The following is a 24,726-nucleotide window of genomic DNA, read 5'->3' on the forward strand; positions in this document are numbered from 1 at the left end:
TGGTGATTGAGAGTTTTGCTGGGTAATAGTAGTCTTGGCTGACATTTGTGTTCTCTTAGAGTCTGCATGAGATCTGCCTAGAATCTTCTAGCTTTCATGGTCTCTGTTGAGAAGTCTGTTGTAATTCTGACAGGTCTTCCTTTTTATGTTACTTGGCCTTTTTCTCTTACTGCCTTTAATATTCTTTCTTTGTTTAGTACATTTGGTGTTTTGATTATTATGTGACGGGAGGTATTGCTGTTCTGGTCCAGTCTGTTTGGAGTTCTGTAGGCTTCTTGTATATTCATGGGTATCTCTCTCTTTAGGTTAGGGGAGTTTTGTTCCATAATTTTGTTGAAGATATTTGCTGGCCCTTTAAGCTGTAAATCTTCACTCTCATCTATACCTATAATCCTTAGGTCTGGTCTTCTCATTGTGTCCTGGATTTCCTGGATGTTTTGGGTTACAAGCTTTTTGCAATTTGCATTTTCTTTGACTGTTGAGTCAATGGCTTCTATGGTATCTTCGGCACTTGAGATTCTTTCTTCCATCTCTTGTATTCTGTTGTTGATATTTGCATCTATGGCCCCTGGTTTCTTCCCAAGGTTTTCTATCTCCAAAGTTGTCTCCCTTTGTGATTTCTTAGTTGTTTCTATTTCTGTTTTTAGGTCCTGGATGGTTTTGCTCAGTTCCTTCACTTGTTTGTTTGTGTTTTCCTGTAATTCTTTAAGAGATTTTTGTGTTTCCTCTTTCATGACTTTTGCCTGTTGACCCAATTTCTCCTGCATTTTTTAAAGTGATGTTTGCATTTACTCTTTATTGGCTTTTATCTGTTGACTCATATTCTCCTGAATTTCTTTAAGTGATTTTTGTGTTTCCATTTTAAGGGCTTCTAACTTATTCATGTTCCCCTGTATTTCTTTAAGAGATTTATTTATGTCCGTTCTGTGTTCCTCCAGCAGCATCATGACCAGGGATTTTAAATCTAAATCTTGTTTTACTGATGTGTTGGGGGATCCAGGACTTGCAGTTGTTGAAGAATTGGGTTCAGATCCTGCCATATTGCCTAGATTTCTGTTAGTAACATTCCTTCATCTGCCTTTTGCCATCTTGTTATCTCTGGTGTTAGTTGGTCTTGTTGTCACTGACTGGTGTTTGAACCTCCTGTGAGCCTGTAAGGCTATTTCAGCACCTCTGGATGACTGGGTTTCCCCTGGCACAGATTGCTGATGCACTGCCCTCCTCTTGTTTGCCCTTGGAGCTCTAGTGTGTCCTGCCCCAAGTTGTCTCTATGAACCTGATGCTGCCTGTCTGCTCCTCAGGGAGTGATGCTGGGGGATGCTGCGGGGACCTTTTCCAAGTGCTGATCCCTCTGCAGGGCAAACTATCCCCAACCGGGTTGGTGTACAAATGGCTCGCCAAGCTGCCCAGGCCCTGAGTCCAGGTAAAAGCCTGACAGGCTTAGGCCCAAGTGATATTAGCGTCAGACTATGTCTGCTAGCTGGCTCTGTTAGATCTCTCTGGTGTCTGGTAGCCAAGATGGCAAGGCACGCCCCTGCAAGTGCTGGGCAGTCTGCAGGGCAAATGACCCACCTACCGGGTTGGAGCACAGATGGCCCACCGAGCTGCCCAGGGCCTGGGTGCAGGCAAAAGCCTGACAGGCTTAGACCCAAGAGATGTTAGCCCTGGGCTATGTCTGTGTAGCTGGCTCTGTCCATTAGATCTCTCTGGCATCCGTAGGCAAGATGGCAGCGCGCCCCTGCAAGTGCTGGGCAGTCTGCAGGGCAACCAACCCCCTGACCAGGTTGGCACACAGACGGCCCGCTGAGCTGCCCAGGGCCTGGGTGCAGGCAAAAGCCTGACAGGCTTAGACCCAAGCGATGTTAGTCTCGGACTATGTCTGCGTACCTGGTGCTGTCAGATCTCTCTGGTGACCGGCAGCCAACATTTTCCATTTTCTTAATGTAACAGTGGCGACCAAGATACCAGTACATTAACCTTTGTGGGACTCCCTTAAACCATGTCTAAACCCAGATGGTGAGGACTCACACTCACTCCTGCCTGCCTTCAAGGTCTCTGTTATTTCTCTTTACTCTTTTTAGGTTTCCCCTTGGAGTCATCTGCTTTCAATTCTTGCAATTACAGCTGATCTTTTCCAGGCTTTAAAATGTATTTTTATGCATCTCGACTCTTTTCTTGCTTGCTATTAGTCATGAATGAGAATGGTGAATCAGCTCTTCAGAGTCCCGTGTCTTTGATTTGCTTCTGGGGAGAGACAGCCTTGTTAAAGCTCATGGATATTTTAAACAACTGTAATTACAAGCACTCTACATCAAAAGCACGCACTGGCCAGATAGGTTTGCATAGAGATCCACTCTCATTATCACCATTTCAGAAGGAGTAGAGGGGTTGGGTGTGCCGATTGCAAGGTAGATGTACCCCTCAAACTTGCCCGAGGTACTCTTTAATCTTAAATAAGCAGAGCTCCTTTAACCAAAATTGATGTCTCTGTAGAGGTTTCTCTACATTAAAAAAGAATATAAATGTTGGGATTGAGGAGATGGCTCAGTCAAGAAAAAAACGATTCCTGCATAAGTCTGAGGCCCGAATTCAACCCTCCCCCTCTCCCAGAAATCACCATAAAAAAGCCAAACCCAATAGATGCCTATAATCCTAGTGCTGGAGATGTTCACTGGGCAGACTGTCAATTTAAATTGGTAAGTTCAAGGTTTAGTGAGTGACCCCATTTTAATAAGCAATGTTGAGATTGACGAAGGAACACATTGAACCTTGACCTCTTACCTCCACATGCATTCATACATACATGCATGCATACTGTATGCACCATACCTGGATGCACACATACAATCACACAAACATACCAGTCAATATTTTAGTGTCTGGATTTTGACAATCTTAATATTTGAGGTTTTAATAGGTTTTACTAAAAATGTTCTATTCCTATCTCAATAAAAATAATTTCGTTTTATTGTAGGAAAATTATAAAACACAGGGAAAAATAAAGACAGGAAGAAAAGAAGTCCATTTGTTGACCTCCCTTCTTGGTTTCCCAGGAGAAAAGACCCTTGATTAATTAACCCATTATAGAACAGTGTGATATAACATCCTTCTCTGACTTCAGTTTAAAAGACAGATTTCTGAATATTCTATCAAGAACAAGTCCATGGTGAATAACTGAATACACTCATCTTTAGAATACTGTAGACCCAATGGTTAAGAGCACTTGCTGCTCATGCAAAGGACCTGGAGTTGATTTCCAGCTGCCACAAGGTGCATCACAACCTCATTCCAGGTGATCTGACGCCCTCTTCTGACTTCCAAGGGTACAGCACATGCATATAGTGCTATACATACATACATGTAGGCAAGAGCGCTCAGACATATGAAGTAATAAAACAAATAGGTAAATATAAAACAAAACGCTATGGACTTTCGAGAGTTGGTAAGTAATCTCTAGTTTGTAGTCTTCTTTCTCTATATCTTAGCAACAGTTTACCACAGAAACACATAGCAAGGCTCTCATTGAAATTTTATTTGTATTCATCTTTAACAGATGGTTTAGAATTATATTGAATGTCATGAACATACATTGGCATGTGACCATTATTGGTCATTTTCAAAATTTATAACCCCTCCCCCAGAATGGAGCATTTCAGGTCTTTATAGGGTCAAAAGCACCTTTGAGAGAGTGGGAGGGTGCTCATGCAAACGCCCAACTCCAAACCCACACTTCCTGTGGAGGAAAGGACACATGAAACATGCTGATCAGATGCTCATCACAGCAAAATGGGGTTTAGCTGTTGTGGCCAGGAAGAGAGAAACCACAGCTCGCTCTCTCTCTCTCTCTCTCTCTCTCTCTCTCTCTCTCTCCACATACCTGAACTTTAAACTCATGCGGCCTTTTAGAACACTTCAATGAAGACTGCACTGTCTTTTTAGGAGTGTATTAAGAGGTAGAATTATAATAAAGAGAAGTCGACCTGTGAGGAGAGTTCAAGAAATAAATTCACAAGAAGAGTTTTCAGTCTGTTTGCGCATGTAATCCTGCCTGCTTAGCATCATTTATTAATTTCCAGGTGACCCCAGATAAAAAAAATTTGTATCGCAGTCATTTTAGCAGATTGAAATAAACACTTTTTCCCCCACAGGACAGTGATGTGTTCTTAGAGCTTAAACCTGTCGTGATGTGTGATCCTTTATTCTACCCACCTTTTATTTTCTTTCTTTGTTAATGAGCTTGTTACCACAGTCACTTTGGGGTCCTGTTTTCCTTCATCCCTCTATCCAGTTTCTCACTATGCCTATCCAACTCCCTGTCTGGAGAAGTGACTCTCCCATTTCAGCCATCACTGCTCAGGTTTATTCTTATTTGGTTGACATGATGTAGAAGTTCTTTCTCAGGACTGGGGACCATGAGCAGGTCCAAACTGTCTAAGAAAAGAGCCCAAGGGACATTTCAGGATGTCCCTTGGAATCAGATCTCTTACTAATTCATATATCCTACATGGTGGGATGGGGTCTATGGCTTGTGGACCGTTGTGAAGTTACCTAGGGCTGACTATCTCAATCATCTTTGCCCAGAGCACCATGGAACTCCAGGTCAGTGATATATTGTAGAGTTGAAGGAGCAGAGGCATGTGGGAAAATAACAGTTGGGAAACATTAGGTTAGATGGGTGGTATTATTCTGAGGATCTCTTCATTTGCTTATGCTGAAATGTTAGTATACCTTCTCAAGCTCATTTTATTTTCTGAGTCAATTTTCCCAAGACTATGTTAAATTGTTTAGAAAAGAAAGGGGACACAACCCATTCAAGGCACCAAAAGAAACTCAACATATCAGCGTGTGGGTTTCAGAGGTCAACCTGAACATATAAAGGAAGCTTTGTCTGGAGAGGGTTTTGTCAGATATGACAAGCCTCAGAAAACATTTTGAGAGGTGACATTGCCTTAATCTCTATGCTAAGCTCCTGAAGTTCTCACTGAGCAACCCTCAACTAACACAACCATTGAAGAAAGAGGAAATAAATCACCTTTATGGGGAAAATGCTGGCGCCCTCTGATATTGCAATGAAATAGATAAGCAGAGATAGCCACAGAAGATCCCATGTTTAACTTCTCCATAGCTGCGATTTGAATCTGAAGCATCCCCAAGGTTCGTATCTTAAACAACTGTGGCTCCTTTAATAGGTAGGGCTTACACAGTTCTTTTCAGCCTTCCTGACGCTGCTACCCTTCAATACATTTTCTCATGCTGTGGTGACCTTTCAACCATAAAGTTATCTTCATTGCTACTTCAGCGAAAATCGCAGATCTGGGGGAAGTAAGTCATTCGTGGCAGGCCTCTGAGAATGGTAGAGACATGTAGATTCCTACCACACTCTGTCCACCGTGATGCGAACAGCCTCCCCATATGACCCAACCGTGATGAACTGAACTGTTCCACTGTGCTTTCTCCACAGTGATGAACTGAAACTCAGAGTCAAAATAAACCTTTCTTTCCTAAAGTAATTTTAGGTCAGGTATTTTGATGATAATGACATAAAAGTAACCTATATGACCATCAAAGAAAAACATTGATAAAAGAACACATAGTCAATAACTCCACATAATAATATTTTAGTTTTCATGGAAAAATGACAAGAAACTTGTTTATGTTCTTGTAATAATTACTTTGCTAATAAAATCAATATCCTTTAAAAGCCCTAGATGACAATTTGAACAACCCTGATAGAACATAAATATTTATATTTTGAATAACACCATTACTACCCAACATCATTTCCCTTACAGTCTGTTAAACAGGAGAATCAATGCTTTCCATTTTAAGAATATAAATTTAGAGACAATTGCTAACTTTAGAAATGACTTCATATTACTAGAAAAAATACTTTCAATTTAAAATGTTTTAGTACTTTGATGATAATTTGGAAGAAGGTTGAGAAACTTGAAGCTGAAGGGTCACCTGAAGATTACTGAGAAATTATTGTGAAACATTTTAGTGATGAAATCAAAGGAAATGGACTTAGTGGTTAATTTTTAAAAGGGTTATTTATTTTTATTTTATATGTATGGGTGTTTGTGTGTGTGTGTGTGTGTGTGTGTGTGTCTGTGTGTGTGTGTGTCTGTGTCTGTATATCATATGTGTGCAGTGCCTTTGGGGACTCCAGCATCAGATCTGTGTGTAGTGAGTGCTCTCAGAGGCCAGAAGAGGGCATTATATCCTCTTTGAAATTGGAATTACAGACGGCCGTGAGGGGCTATATGGGTGCTGGGAACCAAACCCTGGTCCTCTGTAAGAGCAGCCAGTACAGTAACCGCTGAGCCATCCCTCACTGCACATCTTTTCAGGATCACCTCTACACTATAAGTAGCAGTATACTTCTTGCCTGGGTATTTCTGAATGTTATTTTGAAATAGACTGTGAGTAACATTGGGTGGAGTTAAATGTAGCCTTCTTAATTGCCTTATGTCAACATAGTTTCCAGTGACAGGCAGGAGATGTGTCTGCATCTCCTCTCCTTCTGCATTATGGGGAGATATCCCCCCTCTCTCTTTGCTTGTTATTCAAAATTGATTCACCTTGGCTTCTCATATATCTCCCAAGATACTTGTCTTCAGAAGGACATTTCCCCTTTGTTTTTCCTTTTAGCTGGTTACCTAGAAACCTCACCTCTGTGATGAGTTCCAGAAAAGTTAGCACATTGTAGATCATATACATTTTTTCTGATTGTTAGGTTTAAATGACACTTGACATAAGGCTTTCTGTATCTTTAGAGGAAGTAATTGACCTTTGGTTTATGTTATTATATTTTACATTACTACCAAATACAACCACTCAATACATTTTATCGGCTGCATAAAAAATTACATTGTCTCTGATTGTTTTCTATCCTATTCTGTTATTTTCTTTGAGATGCTGTTCTCTCTCAGACACACAATTTCATTGAAATTGATTAAATTGATGGTTTAAATGCAGGTTACTAATTGAGTCACAGACTAACTGTAGTTTTTAAAAGAGTGATAGGGAGGTAAATATATAAATGTATCATCTCAGTATAACATGCTAATTTCTACAACAGACTTACACACAATACATGTTATATAAGTAAAGTTTTTATTTGAAAGCACACTTGGCCTTTCTTAACATAGTATCCCCACTCTTCATAAAGACACAGATCTCTCAGGGACATCAACCAAACAAGGCATAACAAGTACCAATAAGATTAGGCACTAGTCTTCATATCAGGGTTGGATGAGGCAACCCAGTAGGAAGAAAAGGGTCCTGAGATCAGACAAAGAGTCAGAGACATCCCCCACTGTTAGCAATTACACAACAATGCCAAGCTACAAAGCCATAACGGGTATGCAGGACACCTAGCACGGACCCATGCAGACTCCACTGTGAATCCAATAGATGACTGGTGACCAAGAGCATGTCACAGCACACCATGGGAAAACATTCACTGGGACTTTCTTTCTGGAGACACTGCCTATCAAGATTGCTTTGTATTTGCTGCTGCCACTGTCACTACCAAATCAATAAATTCTCAAGAGGCCCTACATACCATACCAGTTTATAAAGTGTTAATGTCTCAGAGCCACGCGCTACCTTTCGTGAGTGAGTAGGGGAAAGAGCCAACCCATGAGGGAGAATTTCCCTCAAGATGAAAAGGAGGAAAAAAAACCACTGCCATATCTGAATCTGTATCTGTAACTGTATCTGTATCTATATCTGCTGAATCTATATTTATAACTATATCTACATCTACATTTATCTATATTTCACATTATTTTTCTTTTTAAGAGAGAATGTTTTTCCTTTTATTGCTTTGATTGCCACTTATACAGGCTTAACTTTTAAACTTATATCTAACACAAAATTTCCCTCTAAGGTCCAGGACTGAAATATTCAGCTTCTTAGCTGACATCTTTATTTAGAGCTCTGAAGCCCCTTTAGTTTAACATCTTGAGTATCCATGACTGGCCTGTGATCTTTCCCACAAAGTGTCCAGTCTCTTCCTATCTCTTCATGTGAGCCAGGGACCATTAAATCATTCTTACAAAGGTCTTACTCCCTCACCTCATCCCTAATTCATCACCAAACTTAATAATTTATTTTCTAGAGTGTTTCTGAAATCCATCTACCTGGCTCAGTCTCCACCAGGACTTTTTTTGTACAAATGACCAGACTTACTGACAACCAGTCTAACGATTGCCTCATGATCTATATTTGCCATATGAGCCTTTAAAAAATAAGAACACATGTGCATCACTTTAGTGCTTATATTTTTTAATATCATGTAAGAGCTCCTGGTTGGAACCAGACGGAACTTTTCTATACATAGACTTTCTTTCAAATTTCATGTAGAAAGTTTTTATTTGGTATATAAGCAAACTTTGAGCAAATAGCTGAGTATATAGTTTGCAAGTGGTTTTTCAATGGCTTTTGTAGAGATTAGACAGTTAATTCTCCAAAAATGTGAGCAGAATAAACAGTCACCATTGTCTTTAAACTTCCTATGTAATTAAGATGATTTAATTCATGTCAAACATGCTTTGAACAGTGACACATGTCTACAGATTTAATACCTTTAGTCTTAGAACTTTCTAGACCGGGCTAAGGTCTACCAAGATAGGTGTGGTGGTTTGATTGAGAACTGTGCCCCGTTTCTCAGATAATCAAAGACTTGGTCCCTAGATGGTGGTACTGTTTGGGGAAGTTTAGGAAATACAGTCTGGCTTAAGGAATTACATTATTAGGAGTGGGCTTTGAAATTATATAGCTTCACCCAACTTCTGCTCTCTCTCTCTCTCTCTCTCTCTCTCTCTCTCTGTGTGTGTGTGTGTGTGTGTGTGTGTGTGTGTGTGTGTGTGTATTATAGTTGCTGTTGATGATGTGATTAAGTTCTCAGCTCCCTGCTCCCAGTACCATTCCATGATACTTGCTGACATGTCTCCCGGCATGATGGACACTTATCCCTCTGAAACCATGAGCCACAAAGTCTCTTCCTTAACTTGACCTTGGTCACAGTGTTTTAGAATAACAGAAAAGTAATTGACGTAGACAGGGGCCACTTATTTTGTCCACATGGTCAGTTGGGTGCATAGTCTTTTAGCAGCAGACAAGAGATGGGGGCTCTGAGCGGATAGGCGATTTGGCAGTGCGGCTGTGCGCTACTCAGAGGTCTACGGCTAGCTAATCCCATCCACGTCTCCTTGTATTGCTTTTATAGTGTGTCAGTTAACTAATATAGAATTTTATTCTTTAGGCTCCCTTTCCCGGGTGGCTTTGGAGGAGGGCTGTCCAAGGAAACATTTGCTTGAGATGTGAAGAGCAGAAATGAAGGAGCAGGGTTAGCAGAGGTCACCGGGCTTTGCCTCAGCCCAAGCACATTGCTGGCTCACCTCGCTGGCCAGGGGGTGCAGCACTGCTGTGATGTTCCTGCTCCACCAGAGCTCATCTCCAGTTCCCAAGCCCAGTGTGCGCTGCTGTGCAGCAGAAGGCCCAAGCAGTTTCCGCACTGTCGTCTGTCATCAAAGCTGGAAGCAGGAAGGGAAGGGTGTAGTCTTGATTTCTCTTCTTGTTCTTGCTTCACATCTAGCTCTTCTTCCCCATCATCAGCCCCACTAATCTGCAGACACTTCAGGCCCATTAGAGACAGGGGCATCAAACCTTCCATAGAGTCCATACAAGACATCCATTCATCAATGGCTTGAGTCCCGATTCCTATAACAAAATGCTTAATCCACATCAGTATTAGTTTGCTTTTTAAAAATCAGATCTATTGAAGAACAACAATATCAACTAACCAGGCACTCCAGAGCTCCCAAGGACTAAACCACCAACCAAAGAGTATACATGGATGGATCTATGGCTCCAGGTACATATGTAACAGAGTATGGCCTTATCTGGCATCAATGGGAGGGGAGGCCCTTGGTCCTGTGGAGGCCCGATGCCCCAGTATAGAGGGATGCTAGAGTGGTGAGGTGGGAGTGGGTGGGTGGATGGGTGGAGCAGTACCCTCTTAAAGGCAAAATGGGGGGTGGGATGGAGGGTTTGCAGAGGGGAGACCAGGAAGGGGGATAACATTTGAAATATAAACAAATAAAAAAACTAATACAAAATCAGATCTAGCTTATAATGTTGAGCCTAAGACCATTTAAAGACTTTGTTTGGTTTGCTGTTCCTACCAAGCTACAACTGCCTACCCACTGCCCTCACAGGAGGCCAGTGCGAAGCTGGTGACACTTAAACTGTACATCAAACTCAAAATTGAAAGCATAATCTCACACACCAAGGAGACCAGATTAGCTGCTTTCTCTGTGAACTTGAACCTGGCCCCTTACCACCATGAGACTGAGTTCTATCACTTGCATAATAAGACAATAAGAATGAGCTATGTAGTCAGGGCCTTTCAGAGAAATGGAGACAATCTGACACATACATGAGACGTAGCATAAGTAATTATCTCATATGATTGTGGGGCCTCAGAAGTCCCACAGTCTCTCAAGCCATCGTCAGCTTCAAGTCTGAAGGTCTAAGGACCACAGCCGCCAATGGTGTAAGTGTTGGTCTGAATTCAGAAGGTCAGTGTCTCAGCTTGAAAGCATTCAAGTAGAGAGTGAATTCCAATTCTCCCTTTCCAACTTTTGTTGCCATTTGCCTCTGTCAGTCTCTAAGAGAGTAGACTCAGCATATACCATGACAAAGATTTCACTTACAAAAGACTTTAATAAATAAGACTTAAGGACTCATCACAAAAAACCTGCTCACAACTGTCAGTCCAAATAAACAGCATGGTGCGCTTGCTTAGTCAGGGCTCTCTTAGCAGCAAGTCAGCACCAACTCCTGTAACAACCTCTGTGACCTTTAACCTTCGCGACCTTTGGTTTCAAAGTAGTTTATATGAGTTTCTTGGTTTTAAAAAGAATTCCCCCTTTCCTGACTCAGCTTGGAGGAATGTGACTATGGAGAGCGCATCCCAGATTGCAAACCCCTATATATAATTTTCTGTTATTTTCAAATAAATTCAGCTACACGGAAGAAACTTGGAGGAGGCCCACCCAGATTGTGTGGGCAATCTGTTCTTCTTAGTTTGTTGGTTCTGATAAAGAACTCACCTAAGCTCACCCCCACCGGATACGCTTAGAATATCAGTTAACCAAATGTGCTGGCAACTTGTCTAGTTGAGAGTTTAAGTTTGCTACCATATACTCCTCTATTCTGTTCTCAGTATCCACATGGTGGCTTACAACCATCTAGAACTCAATTAGAGAGGAATATGAAATGATTTCCTAGGCTCCCTGGGTGCTGGACATGCGCATGGCACGCACGCATGCATGCACGTGCACGGGCCAACTCTCATGTACATAAAAGAAAATAAGAGAATGAACTCTGTACAGAGACAGATAGCGAGGCCTGCAAAGCAGATGGATACAGTTCGTAAAATAGAATCAGTGTCATTAGGAGTGGACTACTTCCATCACACACAAACACACAAAAATGTGCATGGGTGCACACACACACATACACACACACACACACACACACACACGATCTTATCCTCTCATGACAGATGGAGCCTCACTCTGTAAGCGATAAATGCCTCTAAGCTCTTTGATTTGCAAAGAGGGATGAGCAAAATTTTCATAGGCTTGCCATTTATTTATTTATTTATTTATTTATTTATTTATTTATTTATTTATTGGCTCCTGATGGGTAGGATATTGTCTGCTCTTTTTTTTTGAGGGCTGCTTATTGTCTTGTAAAGGTGTACAGAGAGGCAGATATCTTTACGTGGGACACACCAACCTGCTCCTCAGTGGGTTCCCATCCACACAGGGAGGCAGATACCCTATGCTAACAACTGCCCTGACATTTGATTGAAGGACATGAATGATAGAGAACACCCAGAGGTGCAATTATCCAACAGTCAGGTCGGAGTGGTTTTATCCCAGTAAAAGGAGAAGAGGAAATTTTAGGCTAAGTTGAGGCTTTAGAACAAACTAATTAAGAAGCAACCGTAAGGAAGGGAGAATGAAATCCTAATCAATGTGCCTATGAGGGATTCTTTTCTAATCATGTCCCAGCGTAGTTGGTTCTTGAGAACAAAATCAGACCTCCTAGCTTAAATATCAGAAAATTCCATCAAATACTCATGTGCATTTTATGGATGGAGAAAATAATTTTTAATAGCATTTTTTAAAAGATGGAATTAAACAGTGGCTCCAACTGCAAGATTCAATAGCCTCGGGTTATCATAGGAAAGATGATAAAATATTCATTTCTTTGTAATTAGTCTGAGTTAGAGGTAAAATGGGAAAGAAAAAAGGGGGCCCGTAGCTTTGAGGCAGTAGTCTGAAAAAGATGTTCTGTGCAAGAGAGAGAGTAAACGGAGCTAATCATTGAGGACTACAAGGTCACATCGTATACTGCATTCTACTGTTACTCACGATTTCCTACTTTGAGGATGTCAGCCAGCAAACAACACCAATCAGTGCCCACTCCGCTTAGCCACATGTCATAGCGTCGCCCACTCTGCTCTCGTTTTCAAAGGACATTTTATCACTACCTCTTCTGCTCTCTTTGCTTTCATTTTCACAGTTTATTTTACATTTATGTAGTTTCTCTATATATAGTTTTTATTGGATATTTTCTTTATTTACATTTCAAATGTTAATCACCTTTCCCAGTTTCTCGCCCTCTTGAAACCCCCCATCCCATCCCCCTTCTCCCTGCTTCTACGAGGGTATTCATCCACCCATCCACCGCCTCCTGCCTCCCCGCCCTCAATTCTATCAAGCCTTCAGAGGACCAAGGACCTCTCCTCCCACTGATGCCTGAGAAGGCCGTCCTCTGCTACATATGTAGCTGGAGACATGTGTACTCCTTGATTGGTGGCTTAGTCCCTGGGAGCTCTGGGGGTTCTGGTTGGTTGATATTGTTGTTCTTCCTATGGAGTTGCAAACCCCCTTCAGCTCCTTCAGTCCTTTCTCTAACTCCTCCACTGGGGGCCCCACTCCCAGTCCACTGGTTAGCTGAGAGCATCTGACTCTGTATTTGTAAGGCTCTGGCAGAGCCTCTCGGGAGACAGCTATATCAGGCTCCTTTCAGAAAGCATTTCTTGGCATCAACAATAATGTCAGAGTTTGGTGACTGTATCTTGGATGAATCCTCTAGTAGGACAGTCTCTGGATGGCCTTTCCTTCAGTCTCTGCTCCATACTTTGTCTCCATATTTTCTCCCATGAGAATTTTGTTCCCCTTTCTAAGAAGGACTGAAGCACCCATACTTTGAACTTCCTTCTTCTTGAGCTTCATGTGGTCTGTGAATTGTATTTTGGGTATTCGGAGCTTTTGGGCTAATATCCACTTATCAGTGAGTGCATACCATGTGTGTTCTTTTGTGATGGGTTACCTCACTCAGTATGATATTTTCTAGTTCCATCCAATTGGCTGTGAATATCATGAAGTCATTGTTTTTAATCACTGTGTAGTAATCCATTGTGTTTATATACCATATTTCTGTATCCATTCCTCTATTGAAGAACATCTGGGTTCTTTCCAGCTTCTGGCTATTAATATATTAATAGTATTAATTATTAATATAAATAAGGCTGCTATGAACATAGTGGAGCATGTGTCCTTGCTGTATGTTGGAGAATCTTTTGAGTATATGCCAAGGAGTGGTATATCTGGGTCATCAGGCAATACTATGTACAGTTTTCTGAGGAACTACCAGACTGATTTCCAGAGTGGTTGTACCAGCTTGCAATCCCACCAACAATGGAAGAGTGTTCCTCTTTCTCTACATATTTGCCAGCATCTGCTATCACCTGAGTAGTTTTTGATCTTAGCCATTCTGACTGGTGTGAGGTGAAATCTCAGGGTTGTTTTGATTTGCATTTCCCTGATGACTAAGGATGCTGAGCATTTCTTTAGGTGCTTCTCAGACATTCGATATTCCTCAGTTGAAAGTTCTTTGTTTAGCTCTGTACCCCATTTTTAATAGGGTTATTTGGTTCTCTGGAGTCTGACTTCCTGAGTTCTTTGGATATTAACCCTCTGTTGGATGTAGGTTTGGTAAATATCTTTTCTCAGTATGGTTGCCGTTTGCTCTATTGGCAGTGTCATTTGCTTTACAGAAGCTTTGCAATTTTATGAGGTCCCCATTGTCAATACAATACTTGATCTTAGAGCATAAGCCACTGGTGTTCTGTTCAGGAAAATTTCCTCTGTGCCCATGTGCTCTTCCCCACTTTCTCCTCCATAAGCTTCAGTGTATCTGGTTTTGTGTGGAGGTCCTTGATCCACTTGGACTTGAGCTTTGTACAAGGAGATAAGAATGGTTTGGTTTGCATTCTTCTACATTCTGACCTCAAGTTGAACCAGCACCATTTGTTAAAAATTCTGTCTTTGTTCTACTGGATGGTTTTAGCTCCTTTGTCAAATATCAAATGACCACAGGTATATGGGTTCATTTCTGGATCTTCAATTCTATTCCTTGGATCTACCTGCCTGTCTCTGTACCAGTACCATACAGTTTTTATTACTATTGCTCTGTAATACAGTTTGATGTCAGAAATGGTGATTCCCCCAGAAGTTGTTTTATTGTTGAGAATAGTTTTCGATAGCCTCAGTTTTTTGTTTTTCCAAATGAGTTTGCAAATTGTTCTTCTAACTCTATGAAGAATTGAGTTGGAATTTTGATGGGGATTACATTGAACCTGTAGATTGCTTTCAGCAAGATGGCCATTTTTACTATATTAATCATACCAATCAATCCATGAGCGTGGGAGCTCTTTCCACCTTCTGAGACCTTCTTCAATTTCTTTCTTCAGAGACTTGAAGTTCTTGTCATACATATCTTTCACTTGCTTGGTTAGAGTCACACCAAGGTATGTAATATTATTTGTGACTATTGTGAAGGGTGTCGTTTCCCTAATTTCTTTCTCAGGCTGTTTATCCTTTGAGTAGAGGAAGGCTACTGATTTGTTTGAGTTAATTTTATATCCAGCCACTTTGCTGAAGTTGTTTATCAGCTTTAGGAGTTCTCTGGTAGAATTTTTGGGGTCATTATATGGACATATCATCTGCATCTTGACCTTTCCCGTTTGTATCTCTTTGACCTCCTTTTGTTGTCTAATTGCTCTAGTTAGAACTTCAAGTACTTCAGTGAATAAATAGGAAGAGAGTAGGCATCATTGTCTAGTCTCTGACTTTAGTGGGATTGCTTCAAGTTTCTCTCCATTTAGTTTGATGTTGGTTTCTGGTTTGCTGTATATTGCTTTTACTATGTTTAGGTCTGGGCCTTGAATTCCTGATCTTTCCAAGACTTTTAACATGAAGGGATGCTGAAGTTTGTCAAATGCTTTTTCAGCATCTAATGAAATGATCATTTTCCTCTTTTTCCACATCCTCACCAGTACCTGTTTTCTCCTAAGTTTTTGATCTTAGCCATTCTGACAGCTGCTTGCAAGGAGAAAAAGGAACACTCCTCTACTGCTGGTGGGGTTGCAAGCTGGTACAACCACTCTGGAAATCAGTCTGGTGGTTCCTCAGAAAACTGGGCATGATACTACCAGAGGGCCCCACTATACCATTCCTGGGCATATACCCAGAGGATTATCCAGCATGTAATAAGTACACATGCTCCACTATGTTCATAGCATCCCTATTTATAATAGCCAGAAGCTGAAAAGAACCCAGATGTCCCTCAATGGAGGCATGGATAAAGAAAATGTGGTTTATTTACACTATGGAATACTACTCAGCTATTAAAAAACATAAATTCATAAAATTCTTAGGCAAGTGGATGGAACTGGAGAATGTCATCCTGAGTGAGGTGGCCCAATCACAAAAGAAGACACATGGTATGCACTCACTGATAAGTGGATATTAGCCCAGAAGCTCGGAATACCCAAGAAACAATTCACATATCAAATGATGCCCAAGAAGAAAGAAGGAGAGGCCCCTGGTCCTAGAAAGGCTCAGTGCAGCAGTGTAGGGGAATACCAGGACAGGGAAATGGGAAGGGGTTGATTGGGGAGCAGGGGGAGGAAAGAGGGCTTATGGAACTTTCAGGGAGGGAGGGATCCAGGAAAGGGGAAATCATTTGAAATGTAAATAAAGAATATATCAAATTTAAAAAAGAAAACAAACAAAGAACTAAACTTGGGACTTCTGCAAGAACAGCCAGTGCTCTTATTTTCCAAGCCTTTTCTCCGGTCCTAGTACTTAATTTAGTCACAGCAGTAATTAAATTGTGATTCACCAAACTTCTGCTACATAATCAATTTATACTTAATACTATTCAATTTTATTAATAGTGCTTAACACATTGTAAACAACTTTCTCTTTCAAGACATTTTCAAATAAATGATCTCCCATGACAGAAAATTAAAATAAGAAAATGGTCATGTGGTTTTTTTCTTTGAGTTTGTTTATGTAGTGGATTACATCAATGGATTTCCATATATTGAGTCATCCCTGCATCCCTGGGATGAAGCCTACTTGATTGCGGCGAATGATCATTTTGATGTGTTCTTGGATTCAGTTGGCAAGAATTTTATTGAGTATTTTTGCATCAGTGTTCATAAGGGAAATTGGTCTGAAGGTCTCTTTCTTTGGTCTCTATGTGGTTTAAGAATAAGCATAATTATGGCTTCATAGAACAAATTGGGTAGTGTTCCTTCTGTTTCTATTTTGTGGAATAGTTTGAAGAGTATTGGTATTAGGTCTTCTTCACTAAACCCATCTGGTCCTGGGCTTTTTTCTTTTTCTTTTTTCTTTTTGGTTGGGAGACTATTAATGACTGCTACTATTTCTTTAGAGTTATGGGACTGTTTAAATGGTTTATCTGATCCTGTTTTAACTTTGGCACCTGGAATATGTCTAGAAAACTGTCCATTTCATCCAGATTTTCCAATTTTGTTGAGTATAAGCTTTTGTAGTAAGATCTGATGAATTTTTGAATTTCCAGTTTCCGTTGTTATGTCTCCTTTTTCATTTCTGATTTTATTAATTTGGTTGCTGTCTCTGTGCCCTCTTGATAATCTGGCAAAGGGTTTATCTTGTTGATTTTCCCAAAGAACAAGCTCCTGGTTTTGTTGATTCTTTGTATAGTTCTTTTTGTTTCTATTTGGTTGACTTCAGCCCTGAGTTTGATTATTTCCTGCCATCTACTCCTCTTGGATGTATTTGCTTCTTTTTGTTCTAGAGCTTTCAGGTGTGCTGTCAAGCTGCTTGTGTATGCTCCCTCCAGTTTCTTTCTGGAGGCACTCAGAGCTGAGTTTTCCTCTTAGCACTGCCTTCATTGTATCCCATAAGTTTTGGTATGATGTGTCTTCATTTTCATTAAATTCTAAACAGTCTTTAATTTCTTTATTTCTTTCTTGACCAAATTATCATTGAGTAGAGCATTGTTCAGCTTCCATGTTTATGTGGGATTTCCATTGTTTTTTTGGTTGGTATTTAAGATGAGCCTTAGTCTGTGATGATCTGATAGGGTGCATGGGATTGTTTAAATCTTCTTGTAGCTGTTGAGGCCTGTTTTGTGACCAATTATATGGTCAGTTTTGGAGAAGGTACCATGAGGTGCTGAGAAAAAGGTATATTCTTTTGCTTTAGGATGAAATGTTCTATAAATATCTGTTAGATCCAGTTGGTTCACAACTTCTCTTAGTTTCACTATGTCTCTGTTTAGTTTGTGTTTCCATAGTCTGTCCATTGCTGAGAGTGGGGTATTGAAGTCACCCACTATTATTGTGTGGGGTGAAATGTGTGCTTTGAGCTTTAGTAAAGTTTCTTTTATGAATGTGGGTGCCCTTGCATTTGGTATATAGATGTTCAGAATTGAGAGTTCATCTTGGTAGATTTTTCCTTTGACCAGTATAAAGTGTCCTTCCTTATCTTTTTTGATAACTTTTGGTTGAAAGTTGATTTTATTCTATATTAGAATGGCTACTCCAGCTTGTTTCTTGGAACCATTTGCTTAGAAAATTTTGTTCCAGCCTTTTACTCTGAGGTTGTAGCTATCTTTGTCACTGAGGTACGTTTCCTGTATGCAGCAAAATGCTGGGTCCTATTTACATATCCAGTCTGTTATTCTATGTCTTTTTATTGGCGAAGTGAGTCCATTAATGTTAAGAGCTATTAAAAAAGTGATTGTTCCTTCCTGTTATTTTTATGCTTGTGTGGCTTTCTTGTTTTGGGTTTGTTGGAAGAAGATTATTTTCTTGCATTATCTAGGGTGCAGTTTCCCTCCTTGTGTTGGAGTTTTTTATCTATTATCCTTTGTAGGGCTGGATTTGTGGAAATATATTGTGTAAGTTCGGTTTTGTCATGGAATATCTTGGTTTCTCCATCTATGGTAATTGAGAGTTTTGCTGGGTATAGTAGCCTAGGCTGGCATTTGTGTTGTCTTAGTGTCTGTATGACCTCTGCCCAGGATCTTCTGGCTTTTATAGTCTCTGGTGAGAAGTCTGGTGTAATTCTTATGGGCCTGTCTTTATATGTTAAGTGATCTTTTCCCCATACTTCTTTTAATATTCTTTCTTTAGTGCATTTGGTGTTTTGATTATTATATGACAGGAGGAATTTCTTTTCTGGTCCAGTCTATTTGGAGTTCTGTAGGCTTCTTCTATGTTCCTGGGCATCTCTTTCTTTAGATTAGGGAAGTTTTCTTCTATAATTTTGTTGAAGATATTTATTGGCCCTTTAAGTTTGGAATCTTCACTCTGTTTTATACCTATTATCCTTAGATTTGGTCTTCTCATTGTGTCCTGGATTTCCTGAATGTTTTGGGTTATAAGCTTTTTGCATTTTGCATTTTCTTTTGACTGTTTTGTCAATGTTTTCTATGATATATTCGTCATCTGAGATTCTCTCTTCTATCTCTGTTGGTGATGCCTGCATCTATGATTCCTGATCTCTTTCATAGGTTTTCTAACTCCGGGGTTGTCTCCCATTGTGATTTTTTTTTATTGTTTCTATTTCCATTTAGATCTTGAATGGTTTTGTTCATTTCCTTTGCCTGTTTGATTTTGTTTTCCTGTAATTCCTTAAGGGATTTTTGTGTTTCCTCTTTAAGGGCTTCAAACTGTTTACCTGTGTTCTCTTGTATTTCTTTAACGGAGTTTTTTTGTGTCCTTCTTAAAGTCCTCTATCATCATCATGAGAAGTGATTTTAGAACCAAATCTTGCTTTTCTGGTGTAATAGTGTATCCAGGACTTTCTATGGTGGAAGAATTTGGTTCTGATGATGCCAAGTAACCTTGATTTCTGTTGTTTATGTTCTTATGCATGCCTCCCACCATCTGATTATCTCTAGTGTTGCCTGCCCTTCCTATATCTGACTGGAGCCTGTCCTTCCTGTGATCCTGGTTGTGTCAGAACTCCCCAGAGTCCAGCTGTCTTTGTGATCCTGTGATTCTGGGATCCCGTGATCTAGAGATCCTGGGTGTGTCCAAGCTCCTGGGAGTCAAGCTGCCTCTGGGACCCTGAGGTCCTGGCGTGACCAAGCTCCTGGGATCCTGTGTTAGAGCACCTGGAAGTGGTGCTCCTCTGGGTGTTGAGGGATTGGCTGCGAAGTTCTCACCCAAGGTCTGCTCAGGAAACTAGCCCAGACCAGAAGGAGCCCGTACCACTGGTCAGGCAGAGTTCCTGGGTGCCCAGGTCCCACTGGTCCAAGTTACTCCCGGTGCTGGGGCAGATGCTGTGTCCTCCTTACCTCTGATCCTGGCATGTTCCATTTATGCAGTTTCAAGGAAGCCATTCTTTGAAACCGAATCTATACTATCCTCCCCACAGTAACAATGGAACACACTGGCGGTTACAGGCTCAGATGATGCCATCTGTACTTGTATGGAGTATCTAGGAGTTCCTGAACTCCTTAAAATAGATCCTTGGACTCCAACTTGACAGTCAGTTGGTTGAAGGATAGATAAACCTTTTCAACTTGAAGTGATACAGGGAATTCACTGCAGAGCCAAAATATTAAGGAGAAATCTGATGTAATCTAATGACTTTCTGTTCTTCCAGGTCTCAGTGTTCTGAGTTTACATTGTTATTATTGTTGTTTTTGTTTTGTTTTTGTTATATATTTTCATAATACTGAACATACTCATATGCAAACGTAAAGTTTTAAAGTTAATGTTATTTTTGGCATTGACGACTAAACCCAGGGCTTCACGAATGCTAAATAAGCACATACGTACCTTGCCAAATGCAATCTTACAGTAATTGATTAATTAATATGTGTGTGTATGTGTGTGCACATATTCATGCTATAGCATAGCGCACATGTCGAGATCAGAGGACAGCTGCAGGAGGGAGTTGGTTTTCTTCTACCATGAAGGTTCTGATGATCAAACTCAAGTCTTCGGGCTTAGTGGCATGCTCCTTTATTCACTGACCCTCTTCTCAGCCCTCAATGCGATTTTAAAAGAATCATCTGTTGGTACCATATTTATGAAGGGCAGTAGTTTGAGAGTGTGCATGAAGACATGGAACCCAAAGGGGCCACCTCCTATAGTTAGGTAGTACCCTCAATGGCGGTATAAGGACACCAACCCACTCACAAAACTTTTGACCCAAAATTTGTCCTGTCAAAAGAATTACAGGAGCAAAAACGGTAGAGACTAAAGAAATGGCTAACCAAAAACCAGTCCAAGCTGAGACCCATCTCATTAGTAAGCACCAATCCCTGACTCTAGTAATGATACTCTGCTATGCTTGTGCACAGGAGCCTAGCATAACTGTCCTCTAAGAGGCTCCAACCAGCAGCTGACTGACTGAAACAGATGCAGATACCTGCAGGTAAACACTGGACAGAGGTAAGGGACATGTGTGGAAGAGTTGGGGGTGTGGGGAGCTTGAAGACTTTGAAGAGGATAAGAACCATGGGAAGACCAACAGTGCCAACTAACCTCAACTCTGGGAGCTCTCGGAGACTGAGCCACCAACCAAAGAGCATATATGGGCTGGACTGAGGTCCCCTTGGCACATTTGTAGCAGAGGGCTGCCTTGTCTTGCCTCAGTGGGAGAGGATGTGTCTAATCCTGTAGAGACTTGATGTGCCAGGGTAGGGGGTATACCCAGGGAGGGGCCCACTCTCTCAGAGGTGAAGGGGAGGTGAATGAAGGGAGTGACTCTGTGAAAGGGGCACTGGGAGGGTGGGCAGTGTCTAAGATATAAATAAATTAATTAATTAAAAATAAATTATGGAAATTTAAAATGTGTGTGTTAATGGTGAAATTATAAATTATATCAAACTTTTCTCTATAGTTCTGTTTTCTAACAGACTGACTTATTTTATTAATTAAACAAATTAATAATCATTGCTTGCCTACTATGTGCTGAGGACTATGGTCCACATACGCTTAAGTGATGATACATTTAGGAAGCATAAGACAAGAGGAATCATGTATTTTATCTCTGTCAGCCAGGAGACCTGGAATCCCTTTTGCATTAACTCTTCATATATTTTATTTTCTTTTATGATGGATTGTAGATCCAAAAACTCCATTTCACTTATTTCCCAGGTATCTCTGACTCAGAGGCTATTTTAGGTGTGGAACCCGGGCACTATTTTTAAAGCCCTCAGTACTATTCAAGACCCTGGAGACTGCTTTAAAGAACTGAATTCTCAAGCCACAGAGAATGCACTTGATTTTTCAATCATGAGCGCTTAACCCCAGCTCTTCATCTCAGCCACTAACAAAGTGAGCATCCACATGTCTTTTCTTAAAGTGGAGCCCACAGATCCCCGAAGCAGGAGTGAATGAAATGCTGTCCGTAAAACGACACCACGGTTTCAAGTGTGCCTCTAATGAATATTTCATTTTCATTTCTTATCTGTGGATTAAACCATGTGTAACTGCTGGCATCCAACCACATTTTATCTGCAAAATGGCAGCTTCCTGTGATTTGGTATAGTAATTAATGGTTCACCGTGCTGTTATAATGTCCTTGATAGACTACAAAAAAAGTATAGCTTTGAACTGCAACAGAAAGGAAAGAGTTAATGGCATCATGACAGAATAATTCAATACAATTTCAACAACTCAAGGTAATTTTATGCCTGTGGGTATTTTGCCTCTCTCTCTCTCTCTCTCTCTCTGTGTGTGTGTGTGTGTGTGTGTGTGTATGTGTGTGCACAATATGTACATAATGCCTTTGGGGACCAGAAGATGTCATTAGCTCCCCTGAGACTGGAGTTACAGATGGTTGTGAGGCAACATGTGGGTGCTGGGAATTGAACTCAGGTCCTCTGGCAGAGCAGCTGATGTTCTTAGCTGCTAAGCCATCTCTCCAGCACCACAACTATTTAATTTTAACCTGGGCTTATATTCATATCTGTCATGTTTTAAAAGCAGAAGAGTACAAGAAAACAGAAGTGACCTTATCCACAGCCCGAGCTAGGAGAGCCCTGGCTAGCTAAAACCAGAAAGCCAGGAGTTCCAGAAGCCAGGCCTATTTGCCAGCATTAAATTTTTATTAAGTCATATTAAAATGCTATAAATGATATTTATTTAATTTATAAAGACCTTTACCACTCAAACATGCAGCCCAGGAAAGAAGGAATTTTGTCTATTTTTGAGCAATATTATACCCCCAGTCCAATCTGTCTGCCACGCAGAAGATAAAAGATCCCTAAAAATAATTAAAAACAAAGTCAATTAGCAAAATAGACAAGGAACAAATGTTTGCCACAAGACAACAGAGATTTCTCATGAAAAAATGTAAAGGATGGGCATCAAGCTCAATAGGAAAAGCTCGGGATCAAAACGGGCCATGGAATGTGTGATGACATTCTCCAAGTGACACACGGAAGGCTCACGTCAGACTGCGAGCTGAGGAGAGGGACAGCCCGTACTGCCCGTGCTACTCCATACATGACCGGTGAGAAGGTGAACTGCCTCAGGTAACGGTCTATCTGTCTATCTGCCTATCTGTCCATCTGCCTATCTGCCCACCTGTCCATCCATCCATCCATCCATCCCTCCATCCATCTATCTTTCTATCTTTCTATCTTTCTATCTTTCTTTCTATCTATCTATCTATCTATCTATTTTTCTTTCTTTCTTTCTTTTTTTCTTTCTTTCTATCTATCTCTATGCATGTGAGAGGAGGAAGAAACAGAGATGTGGAAGAGAGGAGACAGAAGAGAGAAGGGAGAGAGGGAGACAGAGAAAGAAAAAGATAGGGACTTGAGCCTAGGGCCTCATGCATAATAGGCAAGGGCTCTATTACTAATTAGGATGTCTTCTGATGCCACCTATTAAATGGTGTGTGGTGTGTGTGTGTGTGTGTGTGTGTGTGTGTGCACACGCGCGCATGAACATTTTTTACTTGCATGCTTCTTCTAGGTGTCTGTGCCCATAGGAGGAAAAAAACCACAGCTCCTACACACACATACAAGTATGTTTATTACAGCATTATTTCAGAGGAACTAAATAAAATAAATAGAAACAGTGGGTTTGCTCATCAGCAAGGCAATGGTTGAATAAATTATAGCATATTGCAGAGTAAAATGTTATACAGTCACTTGGGTGTTATTATTAAGAAAAATCAAGATTTAAAAATATGAGCAGGTTCCAATTTCTGCAAAGTAATGACCAAACCTCTCTGTGGATATATTTATATTCATCTATGCAGCGTAAATGCTTGTATATTATACATAGCCATTCATTTAGGAACACGTGAGCATAAAAGACATCATGGTATGTACTGTAGGCTGTTAATATGAGCACCGTGCTGTCTGTAGGGATAATGAAGACTGAGGGGCAATTCATGGGAAGGGAAAGCTAGGCCAAAATGAAATATTGCATTTTCCAGTCAGAACCCATGATAGGATCACATCTGCTGAATTTATGTAACATTATATGTGCTTTTTATGTGTAAATATTTTAGGAGAAAAAAAATAACAAGCAGAAGAGGGACAGAGTCTCAGTGGGCCATGATCATTCCGGCATAGCCAACATGTCACGGTGTGGCCATAAACACTCCGAGATGACATTACAAATGGAAAATATAATAAGGCAGGAACACCAAGACCATCCTGCAGGCGGAGGGAAACGGATGCATCCCCACCGTCCGATCAATCAAAATGAGTTAAATAAACCTGAAGAACCGACTCCTGGAGATTGTAAAACGTCACCAGGGAATTACTAGTAGAAAAAGAAAAAAGAAAACAGAAAATAACAAAGACTCCACTGGAGAGCACGTTTGTTAGAGGCCGGATTCAAGCCTCTTAAAGTCCACAGTGGAGGGAAGCATAGAACTTGGGTAGCGTCTTACACTGACCTGTGCTGGGGGCGTGTCTAGTGCTACAGAGTCTAAAGTGCAACGGACAAGCTGCACCCTGTTTGCTTGGTGGTTGCTTGTCTAGGGACTGTGCCTCACTATGAGTCACGGCGGGACTCAGACTCTCAAATCTACTTCAGCTCTGGTGCGTACATGCAACTTATTCATGCAATGGCAGAATTTTATAGTTTGCCACTGGGGAACATCTTCTAACAGATTCAAATCTTTAAGGGATTTTTTTTTTGTACCATTTGACTGGACTTTTTACAATACAAAGCATATATTTTGCCACCTTAATAATTTTTGCTTTTGAGACAGCATCGTGCTATGTAGCCCTTGCTAGCCTGGAACTCACTATGCAGACTAGGCTATCCTCGAGTTCACCAAGACCTGCCTGCCCCTGCATCTTGAGTGCTGG

The sequence above is a fragment of the Apodemus sylvaticus genome, chromosome 7, assembly GCF_947179515.1.
Source record: "Apodemus sylvaticus chromosome 7, mApoSyl1.1, whole genome shotgun sequence".
Lineage (NCBI taxonomy): Eukaryota > Metazoa > Chordata > Mammalia > Rodentia > Muridae > Apodemus > Apodemus sylvaticus.